A 19,089-nucleotide genomic window follows, 5' to 3' on the forward strand; every position below is an offset into this window, starting at 1 on the left:
GGAAGAAACTAGAGCTGTTGTTTTTGTTTTGTTTTGTTTTGTTTTGTTTGTTGCTTTTTGTGTGTGTGTGTGGCCTCAGTTGCATAGAAGATCACGGAGCACTTTTTTTCTTTCATTTTTTAGTGCTCTTCACGTGTCTTTCTTCGTTGGCCGAGAACAAACAATGAACAAAAAACAACACAAAAGTAGAAGAAAAAAAGAACTCTCTCAGCCGCATACATTCACATCATTCACGCACAGTTCTTTATCTGTGTGATGTTCTACTGATGGACAAATTCTGCACTTTTCAATCGTCGAGGTAGAGGTTATTAATCTTGTATAGCAAGCTGGTGGATTCGGTATCTTTTCTTTAATAATATGCTCGGCGGAAAGCCCTCATAATCCCTTACCAACACCAAGAAAAGACCTCTCTGACCTTTCAAATTACCGCCCTGTTGCACTGACCAGCTGCATTTGTAAACTAATGGAGAAGGTGGTCAACGGTAGACTGATGTGGAAACTAGAGACCGAGGGCCTTATGAGGAAAGAACAGTATGGTTTCCTCAAGCATCGGTCTACCGTTGACCATGTGGTCCGTCTAGAAACCACAGTTCGCTTTTGTGGACAAGCAGCACGTTGTGGCTATATTTTGTTTATTTGGAGAAAGCCTATGATACCACCTGGAAATTTGACATTCTCTCCGATCTTTACTGCCTCGGCTTCCGGGGACACCTCCCCCAATTTGTCTACAGTTTCTTGCAAGACAGACAATTCCAAGTGAGGGTCGCTCTGTCCGACATTCACAAGCAGGAGCTTGGTGTTCCACAAGGGAGCATTCTGTCACCGGCTCTCTTCAGCATCAAGATAAATGACATCGTCCAGTCGGTTCAGAGGGATCGGATAGCTCTTTGTGGATGATTTTTCCCTGTACGCACGTACAAGAGCATCCAGCGACACCTCCAGCTCTGCATAGACAAAATTCAGCAGTGGGCACCTTTTCTTCCACCAAAGTCAATCACGTCAATGTATCCATTTTCACAATTTTCGCGCCTTGTCAGTGGCATTACGGTCACAGTGTTCATCGTGAATCCCACTGACACAGCCAAGTTGTGGTCGCTCTGCCTTGTAATAATGATAATGACGATGATGATTATAATAATAATAATGATAATAACTAGTATTGATATAGTGCTTAATCTTGTGCAGAGACAAATCAAAGCGCTTTCACACCAGTCAGTCACATGCATGCATAACTCGAAACTGGAAAGCTGAAAACAAGGAAGAGGTAGGGGAGGGAAGCTATCTTGGGAAGAGGTGGGTTTTAAGGCCAACCTTGAAAGAGCTGAGTGCTGAGACCTGACGAAGCGAAAGAGAAAGTTCATTCCAAATGCAAGGTCCAGAAGCAGAGAAAGAACGGCGGCCAACAGTGGATTTTTTTTTTTAATCTGGGTATGCGTAAACATAGCGGATCCGAATGAGATGGGGTGTTGAGGTAAGGGCAGTCACAGAGATAAGAAGGGGCAAATTTGTGAATACATTTATAACATAGAGTGCAGATACTGTATTTTATTCTGTGTGAGACAGGGAGTCAATGGAGATGTTGCAAAATAGGAGTGATGTGCTCAGATCTTTTCTTTCTGAGGACGAGTCGGGCAGTTGAGTTTTGTATGCGCTGAAGGGACTGAATGGATGAAGCAGGCAAACCAGACAATAGAGTCACAGTGGTCAAGGCGAGAGTGAATGAGAGAAACGACAAGTATAATTGTTGGATCGGTGGACAGATGTTTCCGAACGGAACTGGTGCGCCGCAATTGACAATAGCCTGCACTGTGGCGGTGTCGGCTGACTGGAGGTGCTCTCGTTTTACTGGGCTGCTCGGTTTCATGCGGTGCTTCTGCACGTTCTGTTTAATCCTGGAAGAGATACAGCAGAAGGACACTTAATCCTTTTATGCCTTTGTTGCAGGTAAACTTTACTCTGTCACGATTTGCTGCCATGTGATTATCATGCAGGCTTTTGTTTAATTTATTTTCTTGCTCCTGTTTGTATTCAACACGTGCAGTATACATTCGAATTTTCAAAATTAGTCACAGCGGTGTGTCCAGTATTGTGACGAACACAAACCTGTGGCCAGCTTCAAACAGTCACCCATTCAGGTCAGTGAGTCACGAGCGCCAATACTTTGCTCCAACTTTCTGCAGTGCAGCGTTGTTGTCTTTATTGTCCACACTGAGAGGTTCGCATTTCCCCACGAGTTCCTGGTATTTGGTCAAGAGAGGCACACGTGCTAACCGAATAGAAGTTTATCAAAGAATAGTTTGTGCCCATTTTTCCCTGTTTTCTTGATTTCGCAAATCCTCCACAGTTCGCGGCTGTAATATTTCACTTGTTAGCATATCAACAATGTGATGACAATGAACACAACATCGAACGATTATATGTTAACACAATATGGATTTCACTGTTCTCATATTTTGTACTTCCCTGCTTTTTACACCTCCACTGAAATCATCTTATGGTATGTGTGCCTGTGTGTGTGCCTATGTGTGTGCTTACTCTGTGTGTGTGTGTGTGTGTGTGTGTGTGTGTGTGTGTGTGAGAGAGAGAGAGAGAGAGAGAGAGAGAGAGAGAGAGAGAGTGTTTTGGGCATGTTTTGTGCCATGTCCAGAGGTATGTTATTATGCACTAATGTATATGTATTGCTTCATATGAGGGTCTTAGAACCCATAATGTGGAGAGTTTGCGCCATATAAGTACTATTTAGTAGTAGTGGTAGTTGTACACGTAGTTGTAGTGGTAGTGCATCCACACCAGGTTTGACTGCTCATATCTAAATTGTAACTGAGTTTGATACGTTTCGCTGGCAGCAGTGTTGACGGATTGAATAAAAACACTAATATGTAGTCTGTGTCAGTTGGATCATCATGGCATGAATGCACACCTGGTGAGCGTGGGTCAACAGTGTTATATACACAATAGCGGACACTCACTGTGGCATATTCGCTCCGCTGGTCAGTAATGCGCACTACTCTTTCCCTCTTCTTCACAGCAACACACACACACACACACACACACACACACACACACACACACACACACACACACACACACACACACACACACACACACACACACACACACACACACAGAGCATGCTTTTCTTTGCTTGCTTCGTGTACACACACACACACACACACACACACACACACACACGCACGCACACACACACACACACACACACACACACACACCAAATCAATATGCAGACACTGTAATTGGGCCTTGTAGAAAACACATGCGCGCATACACACACACACACACACACACACACACACACACACACACACACACACACACACACACTACACACTCAGGCACGCGCACAAGCACACACACACGCACAAACACACAAACACACAGAGACATACACAGACACAGACACAGACACACACAGACAGACAGACAGACAGACAACAGCAACAGCAACAAATCGCACACAAAAAACATGCCGGAAAAAAGTTTTTACACACTTTCATACCTTCAGACCGTTGCATACATATTTCCAGAAAAAAAAACAAAGAAATAAAGTTTTGTACCAGAACCAGTGTAGATAGAAAATTCTTGTTAAATAAGGGTTGAGAAAGAATCTTCACAAAGCTTGCATCTGAGTCTTAACTGGCATAGAAAGATCCCTCGAATGCATACTTATAATTTACATCACTTTCACGCAGTTACACCGCTGACTTCAATGTAGATATGACATAAAATTGCAAATAAAAGTCTTCAGTTGGTAGGAGTGAATGTATCATGGACACACTTACCAGGTCTCCGATATATGATCCCTGGCTATACACTTTACATCATGTTTTAGGTCCTGTTTTGAGTTCAAACGTTATGAGCTGCTGAGAAACGTATTGGCGCTGCTGAGCTAAAACCAACACCCACCCCCTCTCTGTTTTTCTCCACTTCAAATGATGCAAAACGAAGAATTTTAAATTGTCACATACCTCCACTCGTCTGTTCTTAAACACAAGTGTTTGGAGGAAATATTTTATCTTCTCGAAAATAAAAAAGATGAAAATAATTTCTTACTTGATACGCTGAGTTCTTAAATAGTTTTGATCATACCAGCATACAAGTTCCTTAACTTATTCCTGAATTCTTGACTCATTACTATTCTTTGTCAACCCTTTTGGGGAAGTGTCATCGGGTAACTTAACCATTGTATTGCATTCGTTGTGAGTTGCATAGTCACGTGTTAGTAATGAATACAACAGTGGAAATGGAACAAATCCTTGTGGGTCACCTATGTTAAGAATATAAGAATATAGGAGGTGAGATCACTAACTCTGATGCCAAGTCTTGTGCATTAAGAAATATAAGAGCCATGCACAAACTAAATCAGGCAGCAAGAGGTGCTGAATAGACCTTCGACGATAGGTGCCTACTATTGTGCTAAATGCAAAGTTGGGCAAATTGAGGAAAAACCCCACACGATCTTGTTTTTGTCTATTAGTTGTTTTGCTTTTAAACGGTGACAGGGCAGATGTGACGAAGCGTATTTCTTTCAATCCACACGCCATGGTACCCGTTTTCGAGGAAGTCGTAAACAGAAATTTCGACTATTATTTTTTTCTCTGAAAAGGAGAGTTTTGGTTCTCAGTCAGGACAATAAGACTGGCGAATCCTCGTCCATACTTGTCGAATCCTCCAGAGCCAAATCTCACTGTGCTTTATATATATATATATATATATATATATATATATATATAAAGCACAGTTGTTGGAGACAGCGGGTGTACTATTATAAGTAATCTCCGTTTTCATATTTAGCAGTTGTGCACTCTTCCTGATGTTCTCTGTGTGGGGTCGAGGGCTGGGGGATGCATATAGGTGAGTGTGTGTGTGGGAGGGAGGTGGGGGGAGGGAGGTCATTTTCGTCCAACGTAATAGTAGTCACCACGAAGACACCAAGCCTTGATACCATACCCGCTGATGACAACAACAGATATGACTTCACAGGACACACCATCAGTGCAAAGTGACTTGCACATTGATGATCAGAACGAATCACTTCCGAATGGGTGCATTAAAATCAGTGTTGAAGAAATGGAATTCTTACCTTGGAATAACTCTGATAATATTGTGAATGAAAAAGTTGAAATATTTGCGCGTAAAATCAGATTGTATACGCTGCTAATCTTGTTTCTCATTGGTGGGCCTGCCAACGTCATCAACATGGCGGTGTTCTTCAAACAAGGCCTCAGAGATCGTGTCAACCTGTTGCTGTTTTCACTGTCCCTGGCTGATGAACTTTTCTTGGTCTTGTCCATGATATTGTTTGGTGAGGAATTTCAAGAGAACCTAACTGGAGCGAAAAAGGCGGGACATGTGCTGGTGTTTTTTGCGAACAATCATCTCATTGGCCTCCATGCCTTTTGTGTTGTGTCCTTTGCCCTGTCCGTCGTCATTGCCTGTGAGAGATGTCACTGTGTCCTCAGACCACTGAGGCACAAAACTGTGTTGCGCACCAAAACCATGGCGTTTATCATCATTGGTGTGTGTGTTGTTATCTTAGGTTTCAATTTCATAGGGGTACTCGGCTATCATTTTTCATGTGTTTACGACCCCAGCACTAATTTGATGTCAATGGTATTAAGTCATAGTGAGTTTTACTTAAATCACAAGGACCTCGTTGAATATGTCGACAGTATTGTCGTTGGAGCTGGGCTACCTTCTGTACTGATCATAGTGATGGTAATGACTACAGTGGTTACTTCATTGACACTTCGACAGGCTGTTGCGTGGCGAAACAAAACAGCGTCCCTTTTGTCAACTAAGGAAGTAGCACTAACTAAAATGCTGGTCGGTACTTCTGTTTTACTTATAATTTGCTTTTTTACTTCTCGTCTAAGACTGATTGCAAGGATGTTTCTGCCAGACATGAAGGCAGGTGGACGCCACCAGAATTTCGATTTGATGTGTTTGTGGATCTCGGAAATATTTCTGTACATCAATTCCAGCTTTAACATTTTTATTTATTATCCAATGGGATCTCGGTACAGAGAAACATTCTGGGCATTGTTTGGGAGAAAGTAGAGAATAACATGTAAGATTGTATACATGTGCATTATCTGCTGCAATGTTTAACTTTCAGTGACTTTTGGAAGGAAAAGACAATAATTTTGTGACAGTATGAACGAACAGTAGCGTGCATATTGTGTTCGCTTACAATGTGATTACGTTTATGCTGAGTCATCATATTTTCTATTATCTTTATTTATTTATTTTTTTTACATCTGTCAAGAAAAAATCTGCGCGCAGTGTGTTCTAGAATTGTCAACGGTTGTGATAAAAGTTGAAGACTGTTATGGTTCCGTTATTCGTTGTCGTCACTACTGTCATCGCCATCATAAACGAAAATCATCATCACTTTCGTGTTGTCGCTGTCATCATCATCTCTCCACACACACACACACACACACACACACACACACACACACACACACACATATATATATATATATATATATATATATATATATATATATAAATGTATATTTATTAATTAATTTATTTTCTTTTATAATTATTATTATTATTAGTCAATCAAGTGTTTTGGTTCTTAACTCCTTACACTCTAAGGGGGCCGGGCCGCACCAAGGTCATGACTCCTGGATGCCCTTGTATTGCCGCCTTTTCTTCTTTTTTTCTCCCTTGTCCTCAGCAGGTTCGAACCCCCGCCTCCGGGGTGGTCGCCACTTCAGGACTGAGTCACCTTTTCTGGCAGACGTTTTAACCACTGACCTCCTCGACCAGATCCAGCTGGAACACTTTTCTGCTGCTTCTGCCATTGCCTTGACAGCCCATGTTGTCTCTCTGCCAGAAATCGACAGCTGTTTCATGAGGATGTAGGCAGATGCACCCACAAGCCCTCTTGCACCAATCTCTATGGCAAGGACTTTGGCTTGGAAGCCATATTCTCTCAGGCTGCTGGCTAGACTAGCATACTTCTCGGTCTTGTAGATGTGGGCTTCCTCCATTCTGCTTTCGTATGGCACAGTGAGCTCAATCAGAATCGCTTGTTTCGTTGCCTTGGAGTGGAGTACTATGTCAGGTCTCATACCGCTCTTGCTGACGATTTCCAGGTGTTTCTTCCCCCCTGGTAGGTCAACTGTGCATTCCCAATCTTCGGCACCATCAAGCAGCCCACGTTTCCATGCTTTGGAAACTTTGGATGCTGTTCCTGGCCAGACTTTATTGCCTTCTGCCGAGTGGAACTCTACTGGAACTTCTGGTGGTGTTGGTGCTCCTTGGACAGCACCCACCACGTGTGCAATTTCTTCTAGCACTTGGTTGTGCCTCCGTGTGTACCGTCCTTTGCTCAACGCTGCTTTGCATGAGCTGAGGACATGTTCCACTGTCTGTTTGTCATGGCAGAGTGGGCACGCAGGGTCATCTGATTTCCCCCATTTCACCAAGTTTGTATTCGAGGGAAGGAGGTCGTACACAGATCTTAGGACGAAGCTGATCCTCAGAGGGGCCATATTCCACATGTCGCTCCAGCTGAGGCTCCTTTGGAGTGCATTTTCCCATGTTGTCCACTGCCCCATGCCCATGTTGGCCTTGCTGGACTGCCTTTTCGACTCTTTTATCATCCTCTTCCTTCTTGGTCTCCTGTATGATCATGTCTCTTTCTGCTTTCCCCCTTGCCTTGGGCGACCATTCCATCTTTGTCTATTCCAGTCCTTGTCTGATGGTTTGGGTGTGTCCTATCATTTCCTTCGTCTTAAGCCTTTCTTTCGCTGCACTGACTGCCTCCCTGACTTTCCATTTTCTGCCAGTCTTCAGCTTGGGTTCGTTGGATCTCACAATACTATCACCTGAGTCTTCGAGCATGCTGAGAAGTCTTGCCTTCCCTACCTTGTATTCTTCGACAAGGGATTTCAGAGGTAGCCTCAGCTTTGCTTGGCGACAGTAATGTACCACGTACGTGAGACCAGGTGGAACACCAAGCCATTTGCGCGTGTACTTGATCTTTGCCTCAATCGACTCAACTGTACTACAGCTGATATCATATATCAGGAGAGGCCACGGGAGCTTTGTTATCAGCATGGACTGTAGGCACCACACTTTGTATTTGCCAGGGAGGCCACACTGGTCTATGATATGCAGGCCTTCTTCTGCTGTCTGCCTGGTTTCCTTTCCTCTTTTTGTGTCTTTCAGGGACTCGTCATACCATCTTCCAAGGCTCTTGACTGGTTCATCTGACACCGTTGGAATGGATTGGCTGGCTACAGTGAATGTGACCGTTTCAGCTTTACGCAGTGAGAGGCTCCGCGATTTCTTTGGTTTGAAGTTCATCCTGGCTGAGGCGACTAGCTCGTTCAACTGCTTCAATATTTCACGGGTGTCATCCTCTATTGTTGAAAGGACTGTTGTGTCACCCATGAAGGCTTTCAAAGGAGGTATCTGGTATCCGTTACCGAGGCCGGCTCGATCCGTTCCCTTCATTGAGTCCTTCAAGATCACTTCCATCACCAGCACGAACAGGATTGGAGAAACTGCACAGCCCATGGCTATGCCCACTTTCAGATTGATCCAGTCTGTCATGTATTCCTTGGTGGTGAACCGCATTTAGAAGCCATGGAAGTACTTCTTCAGCATTTCCCTGATGTTCGTTGGTACATTGTGCATCTCGAGAGCCAGTTGGATCATCTCATGAGGAACTGACCCGTACGCATTTGCCAGATCCAGCCATACCACGTCAAGGTTCTTTTTCTCTGCCTTTGCTCTTTGGATTGCATCCCAAATCATTGTTGCATGTTCTACACAGCCAGGAACTCCTGGGATGGTACCTTTCTGGACTGAAACATCCAGGTACTCATTTTCTATGAGGTATTTTGTCAGTCTTACAACCATGACAGAGAAGAAGATTTTCCCTTTGACATTCAGGAGCGATATTGGTCTGAACTGGCTGATGGTACTTGAATTCTGCTCTTTCGGGATGTACACGCCATCAGCTATCATCCACTGGTCACTGATCTTCAGGTTCTTCCATGCCGATCTTATCACTCTGTGGAGACACTCAAGGACTTCGGGACATTTCTTGTACAGCAGGTACTGTATTGCGTTTGGCCCTGGTAATGATTTGGTCCTGGCTTTCTTGACCACTTTCTGTACTTCCTCAAGTTAGTGATTTATCGCTAATCTTCTTCTCTGGTTTCCTGGGATGAACCAAACCCTTGAGAACTAGTAGTTTCATATCAGAATACGTTTTCCTGAGGTGCTGTTGGAGTGTTTCTTTGTCCACTGTGAGTGTCCCTGATTTGGGCTGCTCAAATAGTTTCCTGGCGAACTGAAGGGGTCTCGGAAGAAGCAGTCTTGTGTCTTCTTCTTTTTGCTCCTTTTCCTCCTTGCTGATTCCGCTTTACTGAGGGCACTGGCTTTGCTTTCAGGTCTTTCCAAAGTTTCTGTACGCCCTGCTTCTCAAATTCTGAAGCTGTCTTCATCGTTTTCTTGAGCTTTTTTTTTGCATTTCGGATGTTGTCCATTTCTCGTTGTTGCCTGGATTTTTGAGGAGGTGTTCTTGTCTTTGGTTCTTTCAATCCATAGGTTTCCCGACAGGCTGCGTACACGATATCTCCGTAGGTGGCTAACTTGTGTTCCAAGGTGCTGTTTCCTATCAGCGCATCAAGTTTTCGAACTATTTTCTGGTCCAACTCTTCCAGTTCGTCTTGATTCGTCTGAATTATCAGCGTGGATGTCTTTGCCACTGTGGTTTGAATACTGGCCTTGGTTTTCCGACGTCTGCTGAGCATTTGTCAGATTCTTCATTCTTTGGTCCTGTGGATCTTCATGCCATGCTCAGTGGAGAATTTCCGCCCACAGACACATGGGAATTCCATCAGTTCTGAAATCGTAGTCCATTTGCCGTTTCCAGTCGTGATTCTGTTGACGCCGATGGATTCATCATTCTCTCCCCCTTTCGGTGAATCCTGGGAGCATCTCTTCTTTGAACAACTTGTAGCAACTGCACTGCGCTGCCACCCCCCGCCCCCTCCCTCCCCACGCCCCCCACATATATGTATACATATATGGATGTGTGTGAACGTGCATTTCATCATCACAGAAGTCCATCACGAACAATGGAAACGTCAGTGACTCCGGAGATGAGAACGCAGCCCAAAGGCGGACGCACAAATTCGGCTTAGCTGTGGGCAGGTAATAGCAGACGATAAGTCTCGTCTCATAAAACTCTTTTTGGAAACTCAACTGTGCCTCACTGAAAGACAAATAATTCATTGACGGATTTAATGATCTGATGGATGAAACTATTTGTGACTATTCTACAGAAAAGTATGACACTGAGAAACATTCAAGGACATTTCTTTCATGAATATTGATCTCAAAGTCTCAGATTTAATTGGAAACAATTAAAAAAAATCATGTTTGTCTAAAAAAACGTTCCAGTAAAAGCTAAACAAATTATAAAGTACGAATATGTTAAATAAGTGCAAATTTTGATTGGCGTATTGTTTATATATATGTAAATAGAAAATCATTCTTCAACATGCGCAAAAATGAAACTTAAATCAAGCAATGTTGGTGAAGAAAGTATGTCTGTTGAAATACATACAAGATACATTTAGGGTGAAATGGATGTTTGTCTCTAATTGGTAAATATTTCTAATGATTTAGGCATGATAGTAATTTTCCAAATGAATACTGTGTTTGTGTTGTAATGTTTTCTCTCTTTTTGACTCACTTGTGTAAACAAAGTGAGTCTATGTTTTAACCCGGTGTTCGGTTCTCTCTCTCTCTCTCTCTCTCTCTCTCTCTCTCTGTGTGTGTGTGTGTGTGTGTGTGTGTGTGTGTGTGTGTGTGTGTGTGTGTTAGGTTCTGTAACAATGATATAGTATGACTGATAGCAGTCTCCATAACTGATTTTAGACTGCTGGGAAACAGACCTTGGCTTGACTGATTCACTCCATGGGTTTGAACCACTGGCAATAATATCAATTGCATTGAAAATGTTCAGTATTGTGCAGAATACTTTGGTTTAGTACGTGCTAGTGTGGGGTGGAGAGAATTGGGATTTGGTCCAGTATAGTGACATTACTGTAATACACTTTGTAATATTAAGTATTTGTGTACACATGTTTTTAGCACAAAATAGTTTCAAATGTGGAATTATTTACTGAGTTAGAGGTGCACGAGAGAGAGAGAGAGAGAGAGAGAGAGAGAGAGAGAGAGAGAGGTTACAAGAAAAAATCTTTATACATGAGGATACATAGATATTTATTAAATCAAAGAGGTGTTTGTTGTGTTCACATGTGTGTATATGTGTGTGTCTGTGTGTGCGTGTGTGTCAGGTTCTGTAACAATAATAATTTATAGTATGACCGATAGCAGTTTACATAACTGATTTCAGACTGCTGGGAAACATACCCTGGCCTGACTGATCCATTCCGGGGGGTTGAACCATCTTGTGTATGGAATGTAACTGAACTTTATTTCTTATATGAAGTTGAATCCTTTTTCACTTAAACAAAAAGCAAATTTGAGTTTGAACAATCATTTGAAACAAATAGGCATGCACATTGTTTATATATATACTTTTTTTTCACACTGTATTAAACTTTTTCTCAACAATTATAATTAACAGTTTTTGTTTTTCATACATAGTAAAAAGCTCACTGTTCAGTTATATCTTATGTATTTATATAAAATATATATTTATATATATATATTTATATATAAATACATGTATAAAATGTAACTGAACTATATTTATCATTTGAATTTTGACTTTCATGTCATATATATGTTGGGTCTTACTGAATCAGGGTTATCACAATTTTTTTTTTCTCAAGGCCTGACTAAGCGCGTTGGGTTACGCTGCTGGTCAGGCATCTGCTTGGCTTGGCAGATGTGGTGTAGCGTATATGGCTTTGTCCGAACGCAGTGACGCCTCCTTGAGCTACTGAAACTGAAACTGAAACTATCACAAAAATCTGTGATATGATGAAAATGTGTTGTGAATGTCATTTTCTCTAATGCTAATTGTAATCATAAAGCAGACAGGCACATTGTAAATACCCATATTAAGTTTTTTCACATTGTATTAATTGTTTCCTCTATGATTAAGCTTATAATGCATTACATAATAGTTTAACAAAAAGATCAGTTACATCTTATTACCTATCTTGTGTGTGTCTGTGTGTGTCTGTGTATGTTGGTCACACTTAGGTGCATTTCCTCTTTCATTTAAACAAAAGTAAGTGTGAGTTAGGACTGATTTTTTTCCTTTGTGACTTTAATTTTGAAAAGAATAAGTGAAAAAAAAAGTGAAATCCAACACAACTTTGTATAGTCTGTATTTCTATGTTGGGAGGTGCACATGACTTTTGTTTTGCAATTGATTTTTTGTGTTTTGATTCAATTGTAGTAAGTGCATGTCACAAGTGAGTCTTGAAGGCCTTGCCTCTCTTGGTTTTTTGTTGTTGTGTTTCGTCTATATTGTTCCCCCTCCCCTTCCCATGTATTATTTACGTTAAATTTCCATGTTGCCAAATTGGAAAAAAAAAGTCTCGCCTCCTTTGTTAGTGGGATCGGGTCATGGGACGAGGGTCTTCCAGCGGAGGTCCTCAAACGACAGAATTCCTTGTAGACAGCCAGTCGCCAGGTGCTGCGATCAGGCAGGCCCCGAGGGAAGCTTTCAGACTGTCCTTGAAGAGTTGGGTGGTCTTCCAGCATTTCTGGTGCAAGCAGTAAGCGCGGAAAAGACGTCTATCTTTGGCAATCGCGTGTCGTCCATTCCGACTACATGTCCAACCCACCGAAGCTGGGATTTCATGATGAATGCTTCAACCCGTCATCTTTGCTCTGCGAAGCATTACTGTGTAGGAAACTGACCTCCCATAAAATGCCCATGATCTTACACAACCATCAGTGATGGAATATATATATATATATATATATATATATATATATATATATGTGTGTGTGTGTGTGTGTGTGTGTGTGTGTGTGTGTGTGTGTGTATCTCTCTCTCTCTCTCTCTCTCTCTCTCTCTCTCTATATATATATATATATATATATATGTGTGTGTGTGTGTGTGTGTGTGTGTGTGTGTGTGTGTGTGTGTGTGTGTGTGTGTGCAGTCGTTTTCAGAAAGCCAGTTTGTCTATATCAAGCAGTACATTGGATATGTTCTTGCTCAAAGCAGACACAGTTGAAAATAGTATTGTAAATAATCAAGTAACAGAAAATCGTTTAAAAACTGCACCATTTCCAAATTCGTGACTCATTATGCTGTGGTATTTTGAAAAGCTTGCAAAGGGAAAACATATTCTATGTTAGCTGTAGAAGAAAAGGTTTGAAAGTAATTCACAAAATCGCCAATGATTTACAGACAAATATAATGTCAGCCAATTGTGACAGCATTGTAAATTTTCTAAACGAAATAATCAGTGGCAACTTTTATTCTCAACTTCACTTCCACAATATTGTAATTCATCTATTGTGCCTTAATTTGTTTACTTATCTGTTTAAATATTTGTTTATCTATGCGCCTCGAATGTATGCTTGCCTGTACGTCAAGCTGTTCATTTACGATTATGTTTTCTTTTAAGCAAACAGAAAACATGCTAGAGAAATTGAAATCCCCAGACACATATAAACACTCAATGAACACTCATTGCAAGGATATTGTTCACTGAAATGGAAACAAACAGATAATTCTATGTGTGGAAACCAAACATGCCAGGGGAGAGAGACAAGGAAAAACGTCGGGTTTTTGTTGTTGTTGGTTTTTGTGGGTTCTTTCTGTTTTGTTTGTTGTTTTTGTGGGTTCTTTCTGTTTTGTTTGTTGTTTTTTGTAGGTTCTTTCTGGTTTTTAATTTGTTTGTTGTTTTTTGTGGGTTCTTTCTGTTTTTGTTTTTTTCTTTTTTGTTGTTTTTTTTTTTTGTTAATGAAGAAGAAAGGTGCAGCACTTACAATAAGAAAACGCGTGGGCTCCATGGATTGCATGCAACTCAGGCCGCACACACAAACTAAACTTCTTAAATTCCAGAATATCCTCGAGTTCTTCATGGGTAATGTTTGAATATCTGTCTTCCAAGCAGGGCGCAATAGCCGAATGGTTAAAGCGTTGGACTTTCAATCTGAGGGTCCCGGGTTCGAATCTCGGTGGCGCCTGGTGGGTAAAGGGTGGAGATTTTTCCGATCTCCCAGGTCAACACATGTGCAGACCTGCTTGTGCCTGAACCTCCTTCGTGTGTATACGCACGCAGAAGATCAAATACGCACGTTAAAGATCATGTAATCCATGTCAGTGTTCGATGGGTTATGGAAACAAGAACATACCCAGTATGCACACCCCCGAAAACGGAGTATGGCTGCCTACATGGCGGGGTAAATAAACAAAACGGTCATACACGTAAAACGTTAAATGTTACAAGTTTGAGTGTGTAGGTGTGTGTGCCTGACATCTGATTGAATGACACAGGAAACGAATGATGAGCGCCCAATGGCAGCCGTCAGTCGGCTCTACCCAGGTAGGTAGCCTGTTGTGTAAATGACGCAGTGTATGTAAAGCGCTTAGAGCTTGGTCTCTGACCGAGGATACTTTGACTTACTTTGACTTATTCCTCTTGATTGGGGAACATAGGGCCGCAACAACACTCCTCCAACGCACCCGGCTCTGGCTGGTCCTCTTCAGTTCGGCCTACGTCATTCCGGCCGCCCTTGTCTCTGCCTCAATGCTTCTCCGCCAGGTCTGCTTCGGACGGCCAACTTTCCTTTTCCCCTGTGGGTTCCAATCAAGAGCCTGTCTTGTGATGTTTGTTGCAGGCTTGCGTAGTGTATGGCCTATCCTTCCCCATTTCCGTTTCTTGATTTCCGTCTCCAGTGGGGCCTGTTTTGTCATGTTCCAAAGTTCTTCATTGGAGACAACCTCTGGCCATCTGATGTTCAGGATGTTTCTTAGACATCTGTTGGTGAATGTCTGAAGCTTGTGGGTGCTGGTCTTTGTCACTCTCAACGTCTCTGAGCCATAGAGTAGAACCGACTTCACGTTGGTGTTAAAAATCCGGATCTTGTTGCGGATTGAGAGGGCTGTCGATCTCCAGATTGGTCGAAGGGTGTTGAAGGCGTGTCTTGCTTTGTTGATACGGCTCTTGATGTCTTCGTCCGTCCCCCCGTCTTTGCTGACAACACTGCCTAAGTAGACAAACTTGTCAACCTCCTTGATGTTCTCTTGGTGTAGTTGCACTGGATCTTGCTTCTTGTTGTTGACCCTCATGACCTCTGTTTTCCCAATGTTGATTTGGAGTCCAGTCTTCTCAGCTTCTTCTGCCACACGACATAGTTTCTCCTGCGCATCTTGCTGCCTGTGGGAGAGAAGGCTTATGTCATCTGCGAAGTCTAGGTCCTCCAGCTGCTGACCGAGGATAGGCGCTATATAAGTATCCTTATCAATCAATCAATCAAGGAAATAAACACGGTCTGAAAATTGAAATTATCCCTCACCTTCCATCTCGGGTCGAAAAAGACCCATCTTCAACACACATCCATGGGTCTTGATCGACCTGTGATTCACAGTGAAAAATGTGGTATTCTTTTGATCTTTGAAAGATCGATTCAGACTTGTCGATTCAAAATTTATCTAAAATCAATGATAAAAGTGTTTTAATGAAGCAATAATTATGTAGTTAATTATTTGAATTTCTGGCAGAAATAACTATAAAAAACAGACATCATTTTGGACAAAATGTGATTAAAACCTCTTCCATCCAAGCTAAGATTGATTTACCTGGAGTTCAGGTAGTCAAACTTCAACACCTGTGACTGCACAGAAATGAAAATGAGCAGACCTGCAGTGGTGAGCACCCTTGTAAGCCCACGATTTCTTGCAATCCCACGATTTCTCTCTGAGAAAAATCGTAGGATTTGCGAGTAAGTGTGGTGGTCGTTTCCCTCTCTCAAAGTGTGAGAAAGCGTCGGAAGTCCCCCTTATATATATATATATATATATATATATATATATATATATATATATAAACATTTCCTTTTCCAACGGGGTTGTTTCCTTGTTTTTATACCAACACAAATCTTGAAGAAAACCGTGAGAGATAAAAGGAAAAGAGAAAGGGGGAGGGGGCGGGGGGTTGAGGGGGCGACGAAGGTGATGGCACAGTACTAGTTTAAAACAAAATGTGTGTGTGTGTGTGTGTGTGTGTGTGTGTGTGTGTTTCCTTTTGTCTGTTTACATGACTGGTTGATTTGTGCTTCTTCTTTCACTCTGTTTTTCGAACATTTCCATCTTCTGTTTTCAGGTTTCAGGTTTTCAGTACAACCTTGCATGCGAAAGGATGCTAACACAAATAAACAAGCATGAAATGAAGAACATTCTAAATACACGTGACAGAAAATGTTACGCTCCCCACGTGAGGGTAAAGCGTTGTGAAACATCTTTTTCTGTCATATTTATGTGGAAAGTTGAATCATTTTTTTGATGTTATTCCAAACATCCCTCGGGAAAGATTCGGTTCAAGTCTTGGTATATCATATTGTCTGAGTTATACATATTGCCTTAATTTTGTCGTCTGCTATTGATTCCGATGTTGAATCTGAGGTCTATGCATTGCAGTGAACCATCTTATGTGGAATACAATAAATAGATGTCAGTTACAATGTCGTTACTGCTAACGCCACTGTCATCATAGTCGTCGTTGTTGTCGCCCCTCCCTTTCTCTTTCTCTCTCTCTCTCTCTCTCTCTCTCTCTCTCTCTCTCTCTCTCTCTCTCAGTTTTCTCTAAGATTTGCATTGGGAAAAGACAAGAAACCAACTCAGGTGATAAATGGAATATTTTGGATAAAATAAGGGGGAATTCCCATGCTTTCTTGCACGCTGTGAAAGAAATATTGGGTTTACAACCCTCCCCACTTCTCCCTCTGCCTCCTACACTTGACGCTAAGAAACCTGGGAACAAATATGGATCGAAAATTGATTTTTTTATCAGAAGCAACCTTTTTTGTTTTGCTTTCAGCATTGCCAAGCATAGACGATTTATCGTTAAATATACCTGCACATTTTGGATATACTATTGCAAAAATGCGTAGTTCTCTCATGCGGTACCTTCCATGATCAGACAGTCATATTTCATTCGTTTGAATTGAACTCATATAGTCTGCAGGGCCAGCTCCAGCCGGATCAAAAATCGAGTTCGGCTGTTGCTAGAAAATGGTATAATGATTATTCAACTCGCGTGTGACGTTATGATTTGTTTTCGTCCCAATGCGCACAATTAAAAACAAACATCGTTATATTCTGTCAAGTTTATTCGTCCACGATTCTGTAATAAATTGCAGAAATGAATATTGTATATCTGTTCCAATCCAGAAAAGCAGGAATGTCACATGTGCGATTACTATTCTTCTTCCTTTTCTTTCTGTGCAGTAATCAAGGCAGATTTAGAAGCTATGAAGGCTTTGCAATTTGGCTCTCTTGTTTGTCTGCTTCTGTCTGCAGATAGAAGTCTTTATTGATGATGTGGATATATATTTTACAGACCTGTGCTCTCTTGTTCTTATGTACTAAGTGCGTGCTGCCATGGAACTTTGGAACGCTAGTTCCAAACAACCAATCAGGATCTAGGGGAAGGGGGAGTAAATACCATGATCTGTGAGTGAATTGAACCACGCATCAGCACGGTCCTCTGGGCTACCACCAGGCATAGCTCGTGTCACACACACACACACACACACACACACACACACACACACACACAAATATATATATATATATATATGTTCGGGCTGTTGTGTTTTTTACACTCAGTATCATGTCAGGTTGATTAATTTTGGTCTCTTTATTATCTTTATCTGAATCAGTACAGTTTATTCTAGCAGTGCAAAAAGAAGAGCACTTAAGAGCAACCCTGTCTGATTTTTTGTCCTGTTGGAAACCACCAGTCAGACGACCACCCATTGTTGTGGGCACAACTTTGTGGTTTTTTTTTAAATCATAATATAAGCACTATTCAAAAACCTTTGAACAAAGAAATATCTGATGCGGTAATGACACAGTTCTTTGACAAACTATGTAATGCTTTCGATAAAATTAGAGATGAGAGCACCTGCTCGACATATTATGTTCAAGTAATCAGTGAGATCATCGGAGAACCTCAAATAGACTATTGTATTTCTACCCTTTATGAACCCCACATAATATTCATTTACAACCCTTTTGACATTCTGGAGTCGCATTGCTATCACTTTGTGACTATTCTTACAGTCTGCAAGCAGAAGAGTAACGGGTCTATGATTTGCATGGCTGTTTTTGTCAAGATCATTGCCTTTGTGAATTAAAGTTACACTTTCTTCTTTCATTGAAAATGATAATTCTTGATCAAGGGGATTTGCATTACAGTGGAGGAATTATATGTTTGTCTGTCCAAAAACGTTTTGTAAACAGCTGTTGTGAGGCTAACACTACCAAGCATAAAAGCTTTATCTAAATTATTGAGGGCTTGTGTCAGCTCGTCCAGAATTATTTCTTTATCACTGAGAAAGGTGGCAGAATGGTTAAGACAATACGAAGTCCGTGAGGGTCTTGGTTCAAATCCCGCTCTCGCCCTTTCTCCCAAGTTTGACTAGAAAATGGAACTGGGCATCTAGTCATTTGGATGAGACAATAAACCGAGGTCTTGTGTATGACACGCACTTGGCGCACTCAGAAAGAACCCAAGGCAACGAGAGTGTTGTTCTCTGGCAAAATTCTGTAGAACTCCATTCGGATAGGTGCACAAATACGTATGCATGCACGCAAGGCCTGACTAAGCGCGTTGGGTAATGCTGGTGTAGCGTATATGGATTTTTCCGAACGCAGTGACGCCTCATTGAGAAACTGAAACAGAGGTCTCTTCTGTGAGTACTGGTAAAATATCCGTTGCTCAGATGCTCTTACATCTCTTTCTCTCGCTAAGGACGTGTTCTCCTTGCACGTCTTTGTGTGAACGTTTTCGGTCTGGTTCCATATTACTTGTATACTTGTACTTGTATATTGCGGTGTTGAAGGCCTAACCGGCCTGTTCACCGATCCAG

Source organism: Babylonia areolata, chromosome 14 (genome assembly GCF_041734735.1).
Source record: "Babylonia areolata isolate BAREFJ2019XMU chromosome 14, ASM4173473v1, whole genome shotgun sequence".
Lineage (NCBI taxonomy): Eukaryota > Metazoa > Mollusca > Gastropoda > Neogastropoda > Buccinidae > Babylonia > Babylonia areolata.